This window comes from Entelurus aequoreus, linkage group LG02 (genome assembly GCF_033978785.1).
Source record: "Entelurus aequoreus isolate RoL-2023_Sb linkage group LG02, RoL_Eaeq_v1.1, whole genome shotgun sequence".
Taxonomy (NCBI): Eukaryota; Metazoa; Chordata; class Actinopteri; order Syngnathiformes; family Syngnathidae; genus Entelurus; species Entelurus aequoreus.
This window is the reverse complement of record NC_084732.1, coordinates 64828606-64841187: the sequence shown is the minus strand read 5'-3', so window position 1 is coordinate 64841187 and position 12582 is coordinate 64828606. Positions and strand designations below refer to the sequence as shown.

The 12582-nt window shown below is 38.7% G+C and overlaps 2 protein-coding genes across 6 annotated transcripts in view; both read left to right on the top strand.

Moving 5' to 3' along the window:
- Nucleotides 1–672, top strand: part of LOC133664145 (lymphocyte-specific protein 1-like) — a 70283-nt gene extending 69611 nt beyond the window's left edge. For all 4 annotated transcript variants that reach the window (XM_062068720.1, XM_062068722.1, XM_062068718.1 and 1 more), the window contains one exon: nt 481–672. The gene's annotated coding sequence lies outside the window, so the exon portion shown is untranslated. The remainder of the gene's footprint in view (nt 1–480) is intronic.
- Nucleotides 673–9066: 8394 nt separating this feature from the next.
- LOC133638165 (troponin T, fast skeletal muscle isoforms-like) overlaps nt 9067–12582 on the top strand; it is a 38273-nt gene continuing 34757 nt past the window's right edge. Inside the window, exon 1 of one of the 2 annotated variants that reach the window (XM_062030550.1) lies at nt 9067–9255. The gene's annotated coding sequence lies outside the window, so the exon portion shown is untranslated. The remainder of the gene's footprint in view (nt 9256–12582) is intronic. The other variant, XM_062030549.1, reaches the window with a different exon arrangement.

The following is a 12582-nucleotide window of genomic DNA, read 5'->3' as shown; positions in this document are numbered from 1 at the left end:
AAATGTCCCCCAAAAATGCGACTTATACTCCAGTGCGATTTATATATGTTTTTTTCCTTCTTTATTATGCATTTTCGGCCGGTGCGATTTATACTCCGGAGCGACTTATAATCCGAAAAATACGGTACATTTTCTCAGCACAGCATGAAAGGTGGGAACATTTCAAGGTATAACCAAATGACTGGCTTTTGTCCATCTTGGAAACTTGAGCAAGATTATAAATGTGTAATTACTGTACAGTACATGCCACCTGAAGTGTTTTAATTGTGATTAAGGGGTCTGTATAGAGTGGAGTACAAAGAGAAAAGTGCTATTTTAACATTGTTGTAAGATAAATGTTGTATCTTGTATATATAGCAATGTGTGAGGTCTTTGTCAGTGAAAATAAATATATGTATTTTTCAACTTACTTATACCTTAATATATTTTTAGGTCGTTGTTTTAGAAGATAACTGTTAATTGTTGTATCTTTTTTTTCAGCCTAAAGAAAAACAGAAGCTGGACTTGCCATTTTAGATATTAAAACATAAATTCAGCTCTATTGCTGAAACTGTTAAAACATTGTCATTTCACCAGTTTTTCTTTACAGTGTACGGTACATTTCTTTCCTAAATGTTGCAAAATCCCCTGTCACAAATACTTGTAGTCACAACTAATACTTATGGCTATATCCTGGAATTTAATAAAATCATCATAATTTTTTGACACATACGATTTCTGTGTTGTTTCTAAGTATTTTTACTGCAAGTGGATGGCTTTCTCTTGTTGCACAGTCAAAGTAATTAAATGGCTGCTCTGATACAGTATAGGCAAGGTGGATTCATGCCTGTGACTAAAATTAGAATACGAGCTGATTTACACATCTTGAAAGTCCTAATAAAGTCCTGAAGATGATTCCTTGCTCTTGAAGGCCTTACTATTAGAAATAGAACGGCATGCAACGCCGTCGTTTATGGCAAGGATGCATTGAAATGATGACAAGCTTCTTATGAAAATAGTCCTTCAAGGAGACAGATTTGAGAATGACCTTGGCTTGAAATAAGAGTAACTGACATGCAGAGGAGGGTGCGTGTATGCAAAGACGGGGAGGCAGGTTTATCTGAGTGGCTACTTAAAAGCCTCAAATGTGAGCAGAAGTAAACAGGTCCCCTTTTTTAACTGACTTACACATATTGAATAATTAAACACGGCAAATATAGCATGATGCTTGTTCTTGCCACAAATCAGAATTGGGTTAATTTGGCAAATCATATCCCAATTTGTTGCTTCCAGTGGCAACATGAGTGGAATCATCTCCTTTCAGTATGAATAAAATATCTGGTTGGCACTAGAAAAGGTCTGCAGTCTAATTTTAGTCAGAGGGAAATAACAGCAAACATTCTGACATTGAGCACCTGCTGCCCGATGTCTTACACTCACAGAAACAACATCAGTCTGTTGGAAATCAATACGAGGCCTAAATCCTCTCAGAGCTTTTCTATAAGCTTTGACTTGTGTCTCCAAAAGAGTCACTTTCACAGGGTTTGGTCTGAGTGCGTTAGAGTACCACTCAAGATGTGTTAAAAATGAACAAAGACACAATCCATGTTCATTCGTGGCTTACTAAATAAATGAACGCTATTCATCTGGTGGTGGGTGAACATGAATTTGTGTTGTCAGAGAGACTCCACTGGGCAAGGAGGCAAGCTGATACATGAGAAGTCCCTTTTTAAGACTGCAGGCTTGGGTGTCTTGGCTTACATTTAAGCAGCTCAAAAGTGGAAAGTGTAAGATTATCTTTGATAAATCTGTTCCATGACATCAAACGATCTATATTTGAATAAAGCAATTAAATAAACTATAAGCGGGACTTAAAAAAAACTTAACTTTTTAAAAATGTAACATAATGTTGATATATTGGGAATCTGTTGGTACACATACCTGATGGTGCCTTTTGTTTTGCTTTATATTCTGTTGGTACAACAAGAGCCCAATATTACTAGAGCTGTAGACACACTTAGTTGATCAAACTAAAAATAATATAAATTCAATGTGTTTCTGTGTTTGTGTAATGTTTTTAATCTTAGAACCACATTGTGCTGAAATATTGCGCTCTATCTTTATTGCCTCTTTTGAATTATGTGTCTGTTTTGTGTCATGCATTTAAGATTGCAGATAGCACACATGCTGCTAAACAACTCTATTGCGCCGTCTGGAGGTAAGCAACTGGCACCTGGCCAGACAAGGACATATCCCCAGCTTGTCCATCAAGCCACACAGTTTGGTTTACCTTTGGGTGAGCGGAAGTTGGGACAAACTGCTGTCTGCTTGTTAATCCCGGCTCAGAGTGCCACGGGCCATCTCAGCCTCAAGTGAACTGGAGCTTTAAGGAGAGAGACGCACTGCTCTGGACACACCAAAAATAAAACTGTTCTCTCCAGCGCATGTCGCAGGCATAGATGGGGGGGTCTGCCAGACCACCTGAGATCATCAAGGTGCAGCCCCTACAGGCCAACTCTAGAAGAAAGTCACATACATTCACCAAAGTGGCCAAGCTGGACACATTTGGCCAAAGTTCAAAGCTACTTTGGAATATCAGTAATCTATTTGATCAAATTTGAAACAAATTGGATGGTATAGTGAGGTCCTCAGAGCGCCGAGAAGACGATAAACTTGGCAATAGAGGTAGTAAAAGTTGTTAAATGCTTTCTGTTGGTGGACTGGTCAAAGCTACGCTTACAGGCCAAGGCAGCACCGTCACAAATTCCCAGTAAGTTTGTGAAGTCTGATGGCGGCGCATCCTGACGAGCCTTGCATCCCACATCTTGGAACATCCTCCCAAACGCCACTATACCGGGAGCTTGGGTAAGGTACTTTACTCGCCTCCCTAGGGGGTTCAATGTCTAATCCCTAAACTGCGAGGTTGATACAGTAGATACATTTGAATCAAATTGTCAAATATTGTAAGTCACCCCTAAAATGTAAAATATATTAATTCAATAAAAAGTAATTATAAACAGAAACATTTATCTGTGGTTGTTTTGCACATTGGAGAGACAGGCTTATTGGAAGGATGAAGTCTCAATAACGACACCATTATGCTGCTTACAGTAGTTTTTGCTGTCCATGTCATGGCCGAAAACCAAAATACCATCGTTGTCACATTTTTTGAGTGGCTTGGACCAGGCATGCAGCAAATTGTTAAGATTTGTACGAATCCAATTATATTTTTGACTCAAACGATTCTAGTTCTTAATTGATTCTCTTACTGATTCTCATTTGGAAAGAAGGAGAACAAATAGGTCAATTAGCATCAACTTTGTTAAGTTCAGTGAGGTCTTAAAAGGCCCACAGAATTGATGGGGTCCCCGGAGGTGCCCAGAAACATTTTTTTTTGTAAATAACTATAATATAATGAGAAAATGTGTTATATTGTAGAAATAAACAAAACACAACATTAATTATTTTGTGGCAATTACACAAGTATGTTCAGTAACATGTTATTCGAATAGAAATATATATTTTTTCTTTTTAAAGGAATATGATGTGAGCACAAAAGTAGAAAAAAACATAATTCAGTGACAATCAAGTCAAGTCTAAAAGAACTGTGCATTGTGCAATTTTGCAACCATCAACGATGAACATTAACATTATTTGTCCCAAAAAAAAAAAATGGATGGAATTTATGATGTCTTCAGCTGTGGAGGTCGCCTCTTAGGTGAAGCCTCAGACGCTGTCTCGTCAAGTATTGCATGAGAAACGTTATTTTTAATTCTTCCAGTAACAGTAATGAGAGCAACTTTTGCACTAACATGATAGGCAGAGTTAGTTAGTCAGTTGGTTATTAGTGAGTGAGTTAGTTAGTTAGTCAGTTTGTTATTTCTTGCAGTATTACCAGCAGAGTACAGGCTAACGTTTCCGCCGCTGGGATTGAAAAGGCTTCATTCAGTCAAAGTTATCATGTTGTCATCCTGTAACTCTCCAGCATTTGTGCCGGATTGGCGCTGTGCGTGCTGGAGTCATTCACGCCCACTGAAATAAATAAGGAATATGTTTGGCAGTTTTCACAGAATTTCGATTCACAGGAATCGAAGCACTGGATCATCAGCAGGAACCGGTTTTCCATTCCTGTCCCAAGCAGACAATGTTAATAACTCCACTTTTGACAATTTCACTTCACTTTTCACTTCTTCTTTTTTCTTTGACACACTGCCATCAGAAGAGTCTGCCTGCTTGGGAGATGTAATGAAGGGCAAAGATTTTTTTTAAAAAACGGGCATTGTCCTTTCTCAGTCTAGTGATCGTTCTTCCAACTATGTATTGTTCTGCCGCGAACACGTATATATTTCTAAAAAAAATTGTTGCACAGTACAGTAATTTAAAGGCCTACTGAAAGCCACTACTACCGACCACGCGGTCTGATAGTTTATATATCAATGATGAAATCTTAACATTGCAACACATGCCAATACGGCCGGGTTAACTTATAAAGTGCAATTTTAAATTTCCCGGCAATTTTCCGGCTGAAAACGTTTCGATATGATGACGTTTGTGCGTGACGTCAACGGTTGAAGCGGAAGTATTCGGAGCCCATTGAATCCAATACAAAAAGCTCTGTTTTCATCTCAAAATTCCACAGTATTCTAGACATCTGTGTTGGTGATTTGTTTAATGAACAATGGAGACTGCAAAGAAGAAAGTTGTAGGTGGGATCGGTGTATTAGCGGCGAACTACAGCAACACAACCAGGAGGACTTTGAGATGGATAGCAGACGCGCTAGCCGCCGACCTCACCTTGACTTCCTCTGGGGCGGCGTGGCGAAGTTGGTAGAGTGGCCGTGCCAGCAATCGGAGGGTTGCTGGTTACTGGGGTTCAATCCCCACCTTCTACCGTCCTAGTCACGTCCGTTGTGTCCTTGGGCAAGACACTTCACCCTTGCTCCTGATGACTGCTGGTTAGCGCCTTACATGGCAGCTCCCGCCATCAGTGTGAATGGGTGAATGTGGAAATACTGTCAAAGCGCTTTGAGTACCTTGAAGGTAGAAAAGCGCTATACAAGTATAACCCATTTATCATTTATCATTTATTCCTCCGTCTCCGGGCCGCCGACCACATCGGTGATCGGGTGAAGTCCTTCGTCGTACCGTCGATCGCTGGAACGCAGGTAAGCACGGGTCGTGATGAGCAGATGAGAGCTGGCGTAGGTGCAGAGCTAATGCTTTTAGCATAGCTCTGTCGAGGTTCCGTAGCTAAGTTAGCTTCAATGGCGTCGTTAGCAACAGCATTGCTAAGCTTCGCCAAGCTGGAAAGCATTAACCGTGTAGTTACATGTCCAGAGTTTGGTAGTATTGTTGATCTTCTGTCTATCCTTCCAGTCAGGGGCTTATTAGGGCCCGCACGGCGCATTATTTGTTTTGTTTCTATATGCAGTTAAGCCCGATGCTATCACGTTAGCTCAGTAGCTAAAGTGCTTCACCGATGTATTGTCGTGGAGATAAAAGTCACTGTGAATGTCCATTTCGCGTTCTGGACTCTCATTTTCAAGAAGATATAGTATCCAAGGTGGTTTAAAATACAAATCCGTGATCCACAATAGAAAAAGGAGAGAGTGTGGAATCCCATGAACCCTTGTACCTAAGTTACAGTCAGAGCGAAAAAAGATACGTCCTGCACTGCACGCTAGTCCTTCACTTTCACGATCCTCATCCACGAATCTTTCATCCTGACTCAAATTAATGGGGTAATCGTCGCTTTCTCGGTCCGAATCGCTCTCGCTGCTGCTGTAAACAATGGGGAAATGTGAGGAGCCTTTCAACCTGTAACGTCACGCTACTTCCGGTACAGGCAAGGCTTTTTTTATCAGCGACCAAAAGTTGCGAACTTTATCGTCGATGTTCTCTACTAAATCCTTTCTGCAAAAATATGGCAATATCGCGAAATGATCAAGTAAGACACATAGAATGGATCTGCTAGCCCCGTTTAAATTTAAAAAAATCATTTCAGTAGGCCTTTAAGGGAGTATGTCATAACCACAGAGGACCACCTGTACTATTGCAACCGTTTCCTTCTTTACCAACATGTCCGACAACTAAGTCTTGGCCAAATATTGCATTATTTTAGGTTTAATCACATGGACTCAATTATTTTATGTAATCAATTATTGGTTTTTGGTGTTCAAAGTTGTGCAACTCTTTCTAAGGTTATTGTTAATTATCGTCACATACAAATATCCCATCATGTTTGGCCTAATAGTGTGAAGAGGAATGTATAGTGTTGGCCTTAATGATGAAGATTCACAATTGTTATAAATAGGGCTGTCTAAGGATTAAAATATTGAATCGCAATTAATTGCAATTGCAATTTATCACAAATAAAAGTTGTTTATCTTTAATAAGTGTATTCTATTAAAATATACACCCGACATTGGCGAGAAGAATTTGGTTTTTGAAAATGTTTTTTTATTAAACATGATGCTTTTTCTAAACAGTTTACACAAAATGGACTCACACACACACACACACACACACACACACACACACACACACACACACACACACACACACACACACACACACACACACACACACACACACACACACACATACACACACACACACACACACAGACACTACGCAAGACATTTTCCACCTGAGGTCTAATCCAGTCTTTTACTGCTCTTTCTTTCTCCCACCATATATATAGATATATTTACACATACATTGATATAGTTTAATTATATAGTTTATATAGCTTAGTTTACTTTGCCCGGATCATGTTTTGTTCTGTTATTTTGACTACCTCAGTTCTGTTTTCAGCCCCCCTGGGTTTGTGTTTTGGTTTCCACGGGTGCTGATTAGTTTCACCTGCCTCTGATTAGTGTTCGGGACGCTCACCTGCTCCTGGGCACCAATTAGAGAGCTACATATTTCTGTTTTTCACCACAATCAGTCTGGCTTCCTTGTTTGCACTACGCAACTGTGACGACGTCTTCTATTTGCTTCCATGCAACCCCTTTACGTTAAGTATTTTCTACGAACTTTGATTCCTGTTCCTGTGCTAAGCGTCGCCATAGCTCCCAGGCTATCGCCACGTTTTTCGGTCCTTTTGTATTTATGCATGATTTAATGGACAATAAGTCAATGCCTCACCTGCACATAGCCTCCGGAGTTCCTGCTGCATCTTGGGAGAACGATCCGCTCAGTAAAATGCGACCCCGTCGTTACACTCAAGGTTACATTGTGGTACACCAGTATCACACTTCAACATGTCCGAAAAGTATTAGGAAAGAGCAGAGCTTTTTTTAATCTTATGTCTTTTCTGCTACATAACAAAGCAAATGTTTGTTCCCTTTCTGTGTTCAATCTGGAACACAAATAAATAAATAATGCATTTGTGTATCTGTGTTGGCCCTGCGATGAGGCGGAAACTTGTCCAGGGTGTACCCCGCCTTCCGCCAGAGTGCAGCTGGGATATGCTCCAGCACCCCCAAGCGGTAGAAAATGGATGGATGCATGGATGGATGGATGAAATAAAGTTCACATCAATCAATAGTTATTACATTGTAATTCATATAATTGGATGAATATGAAATATATATAGACTGATATAGATAATTTATTAATTATTTTTAGATGCTTATCAGGATGCTTCTCCATTGAACTTTGTGACCCTTTGTCAGTTCCTTAAACTGGATACTTTCAGTACACGGTTTGAATTATTTGCTTAATCCATTCCATAATTTTAATTCCACATATAGTAAATGTTTTAAGTGTTGTGCATGCATACAAAATGTATTGAATTGTATATTTCCCTAAGTTTATATTTCTTCTCCTTTGTTGAGAAGAATTGTTGTGCATTCCTCGGTAGTAAGTTATATAAATAAATGTATGTTCAATATTTGAATGTTTTCTACAATCAATATTGTGTATTAAATTATGTATTATCCTAACTGACAAATCCTGAACAGAATAAGGTATTTTGTGACTTTATGAATGTTGTTTGGATAGAAATTAAACAGCTTTCATCCCAGTATTGCTTTAAAACACATATAGTACAATAAAAAGCAATATTGTTGCAATGTTGATACTGATTTGCTGTTCATGTGCAGGTTTTGCTCTGTGATCTCGATTAGGATAATGAGATGCATTACGAATAACAGGTGCAAACCCAAAGGCAAGATTGGATTGCTTATTATATGGATAACGTGTCCAAACACAGATCCCGTTCTAATACCAGTTGTAAATGGGATCTAAGACCGGTGGACTCAACTGAACTTGTCCTGTATCTTTTACAACTCATTAGCCTGACTTATTTTTGAAAACTCCTGTTCTCTTTTGCTTTGTGGGGCTTGAAACCGTCTTTTGTAACGTATCGCATCGTAATATAGCTCAAACATTGCGAGCAATATTGACATGTCTTATTACTTTCTTTGCGTTTTGAAGCGTGAAAACAATGCTGGTATCTACAATAAGCATTCAAGAATGTCATATTCAAGAATGTCATATTCCACAATGTCACTGTGGATCTGTCGAACCTCTTCAGGGAATTCCCACACTATTCTCTAAAACAATTTCGCAGAACTGTGTAGTGCAGACAAAAGTGTGACCGCAATGTGCTATATGCGGTGCAAAAATGATGCCATCGCCCAGTAATGCAGCAATGACTTCAGTGATGATCCTCTCTGACCAATCCTTAGCTTTTGATGTTTTAACGCCGTTTTGAATAATAACAATATGCGTTGTTTAGAAAATTAAAAATTAAAAATCTACCAGAGCTATAGACTTGAAACAGCTAAACAACACAATTCCAAAAATGTGTATGAGATCAAGATGTTTAAAATATTTTTTTTTTGTTGAAATCTTTGATACTCCCGGACTTGATTGATGGATAGCTGACAAACACACACACATAGAAACACACACACAAACACTCCATTGTCTGGATGCCAAGCTGATGTGTAACCCCCACTCCTCTCAGCCTTCCATCACTGTAAATTTAGCATCAGAAGCTTCTCAGCTGCTCCTTTCCAAAACCCAAGCCCTCCTCTTCCATCCACAGTATTTCATCCATCTCCTTCTCTGGGGTCACGGCTGGTCCCCTCCCCACATGTCCCCACACCCAAACGTATATACTACACCCACATCTCACTCTTATCCCACAGCCAATAAGGACTAGATAAGCTCAAGTATCACAGTAACACAAGGACATATTCCCGGAGTAGAGGCAGCAGATTCCCCACACCTTCGTCTTCACAGGAGCTTCTCTTCCTCCCTGAGGTAAGCAGACAGGCAAATGCACTTCAAAATGAATGTGGCTTGGGTAGATTTTTTATTTTTTTTAACGACGCATACAGTGATTCAGGTTAAATTATAATAACACACAAAATAGCATCATTTGAGGGTGCAGGTCCTGACCTCAAGAAGAACTTTTGGAAGGCCTACCGATGCTAGACTTTGCTTCATTATTTGAAATAGTTTTATTTCATCATTTTTAAATGACAAAGGTGTAAAACAAATTCTTTAACCAATTGGTCATCTCATAAAACAATGATAATCTGTTTTATAATAATATTTCTGCCTATCGTATATTTGTATTTAACGTACATTAAATCAAATTACATCGTATTATGTTTAAAGATAATAAATTACATTGAAATGTAATCATCCACCCGTCCATTTGATTGGTCACGGATAAGATGAAGCCTGTCCCCAGTCCATCACAGGACACAGATAGGCACAAAAAATAACCATATATTCACCTATATTCACCATTTATTCCTCTATATTTTATTTCATTTATTTATTTATTTTACAAACATGATCATTATATTACAGTATTGTTGGTGTTGTTATTATTACAGTCTGTTTTGTAAAAAGGGAATCCCTAGAAGCTTAGAGCTTAAGGATAGGATCCCGCAGTTAAAGTATACATCAACATTTAATATACAAAATACAGTACAATACAATTACAAAAAACTAATTAAAAAATAATTTACAAGTACTTACCAACCTACGAACAGAATTACATTTACAGAGAAGGAAGCTTTTAATCCACCCGGCCAGTCTTAACATCTTATTATTTAAATTTGATTAGAAAGTTGCATCTTGATAATTTGAGATAATCATACCTTAAATACAAGGGTCAAGACCAAAATATGTGACCAAAGTGATAGATTTATAATTTAGAGTCTCCAATATAAAATGCATGTTTTTGTAAGACAAACCCCCACAACACCATGCAGAGATGCTCCAATGGAGATTCAAACCCAGATCCCCTGACTGTCCTTGTCGCCTTCCAACATTCCTACTGTTATTTCCTTGCTGGGTGCTGAAACGGAACTCTCTCTTTAGTATGACAGCTATGCGGGCACCCGTACCTGAACATCTGCAAATGAGGCCGATGTGTGTTCACAGATTTAGCAACAGGTTTCAAGTTCTACACCAGCAGATTGGAAAGGGATTTTCACTTCATTGAAGCACAATAATAAGCAAAGTGGAACCTCGGTTTTTATTCGCCCCACTTTTGGTATCATTCGGTTTTCGAGGAATATACTGTTTCGGTTATCTGAACGTTACGCAAAACAAACTTCAGTCAGTCTCTACTTTTTGCGAAATAAGCCACCATGGGGCCAAACAAATAGGTGAAAACTGTTGAAAAATGCAAAAGCGCCAAAAAGCGTCTTCCATCTAGTGAATTTAAATGCATTTCAAATTGATTTGGTCTTAATCAGACCTTTTCAAATGGAAAACCATGGTAGCACTGTATCACATTTGCATCACTTGCACATATTTAAAACCCTGCTCCTTTGGTATATCAGTATAATGACATAAATAATCTTATGAATGCGTAACATGTGAAACCGGCTGTCACTTCAGTGATATATGAGATTTTGATACAGTAATAACATACTAAGTCCTGTTGGCTGGCAGGATCGTCTCTCTCCCTTTCAGAGTCAGACTGATGCCTGGGACTATAAATACATCTCATATTGGCATTTACATCCAAATCTGCGATCACTTTGGCCGAGAGCGCTTGTCTCTACCATCTCACCTGCTGAGTTTTGATTTCAGGAAGACTCAGAAATACTCCTCAGCATGTCGTGTTGGCATAGTAGAGAAATGAAGCAGCCCTACCACTAAATATACAGAGCGCTGATGTGTCGGTATGTACTGACTGAATACTGGAAACAAAGGAGACGTGCTGTAAGTCCATCAAAGCACTCGTTTGTTGATTGGCTGACGCGTTGCAGAGGATCCTCCCTCTGGTCCAAGCCTGAGGATTAAAGTCGCTATTTGGACTCTGTTTCTCAGCTGATGGGGAGAAATATGATCCTTAACTAAGCCTTTAAGTCTTCTGCACCTGTGCCCGCCACAAAGTGTGAAGGAGGCATCCAAAGAGACTTTATATATATCAAATATGATGCAGTTGTGTACAGTTAGCAGAAATCCTGCCACTTTGGCTCCGGCCGAGCTGCTGCTCATCTCCACTGGACTGGAAATAGTGATGGTGTTGGAATCAGTGTTTCGCATCAACGTACAGTGTAGGGACATTTTCACACTTGGTGAAGACAGCACTGGTCTGGTTTCTCATGTTTTAATCCATACTTCCAAAGTTATCAAATAAACGGGACAAAAGAAGCCAACTTTGTAATACATGGGTGTCCAAAGTGCGGCTCAGGAGCTCGTTGGGATATTTTTCAATTAAATGCATTCCTTGATATTACACTCATTTGTTTTGTCTGCTATAACACAAAGCTAAGATGTGGATTTGTTTTTGTTTGGATTTGGGCTGTCAAAGGATTTAAATATTTAATTATGATTAATCGCATTTTGTTCATAGTTAACTCAAATTTAGTCACGTTTAAGCGTAGCTAGATATAATTTTTCACCAATAACAAGTGTATAATGGTAAATATAGTGTTTTTCAAACATTATGCTATTTTAAGCAGCTCAACACAAAATGGACATAAACATGCTTCGAATGACAATTTTCAATCAATCAATCAAAGTTTATTTATTTAACCCTTAATCACAAGTGTCTCAAAGGGCTGCACAAGCCACAACGACATCCTCGGCTCAGATCCCACATCAGGGCAAGAAAAAAACTAAACCCAACTCAATTTAAAAAAAATAATATCTGCTGTGTGTTGGTGTCTTGCCAGATGTTATATTTTGTAGTAATACAGAATGTGTATTCCTGCTGTAGAAGCACTTGCATTCAGAGGAGAGGAGCGACAGCATGTTTAGATACCAGTTTAACGCATTAATAACACAAAATATGGATTGTTACGATCATGCTTTGATCGTCAAAGATGTTTGGTAATGTAATCTCTGATATTTCTACTTAAATAAATGCTTCTGATATTTTGTACATTGCATGTTGTACAACTTAATAGTCTTCATTGCTGTGCATGACAATGTTTTAACCTTCTCTATTCATTAAACAATGCAATATTCATTTTGTTGTTGAGGAGTATCAACCTGAACAGTTATAAAAGAATATACACAATACTTCAGCCTAACAAAAATTACCCCCATATTCCTCAATTTATGTACTAGCATTTATTTAGGCATAAATATCACAGCTTACATTACAAAATATCT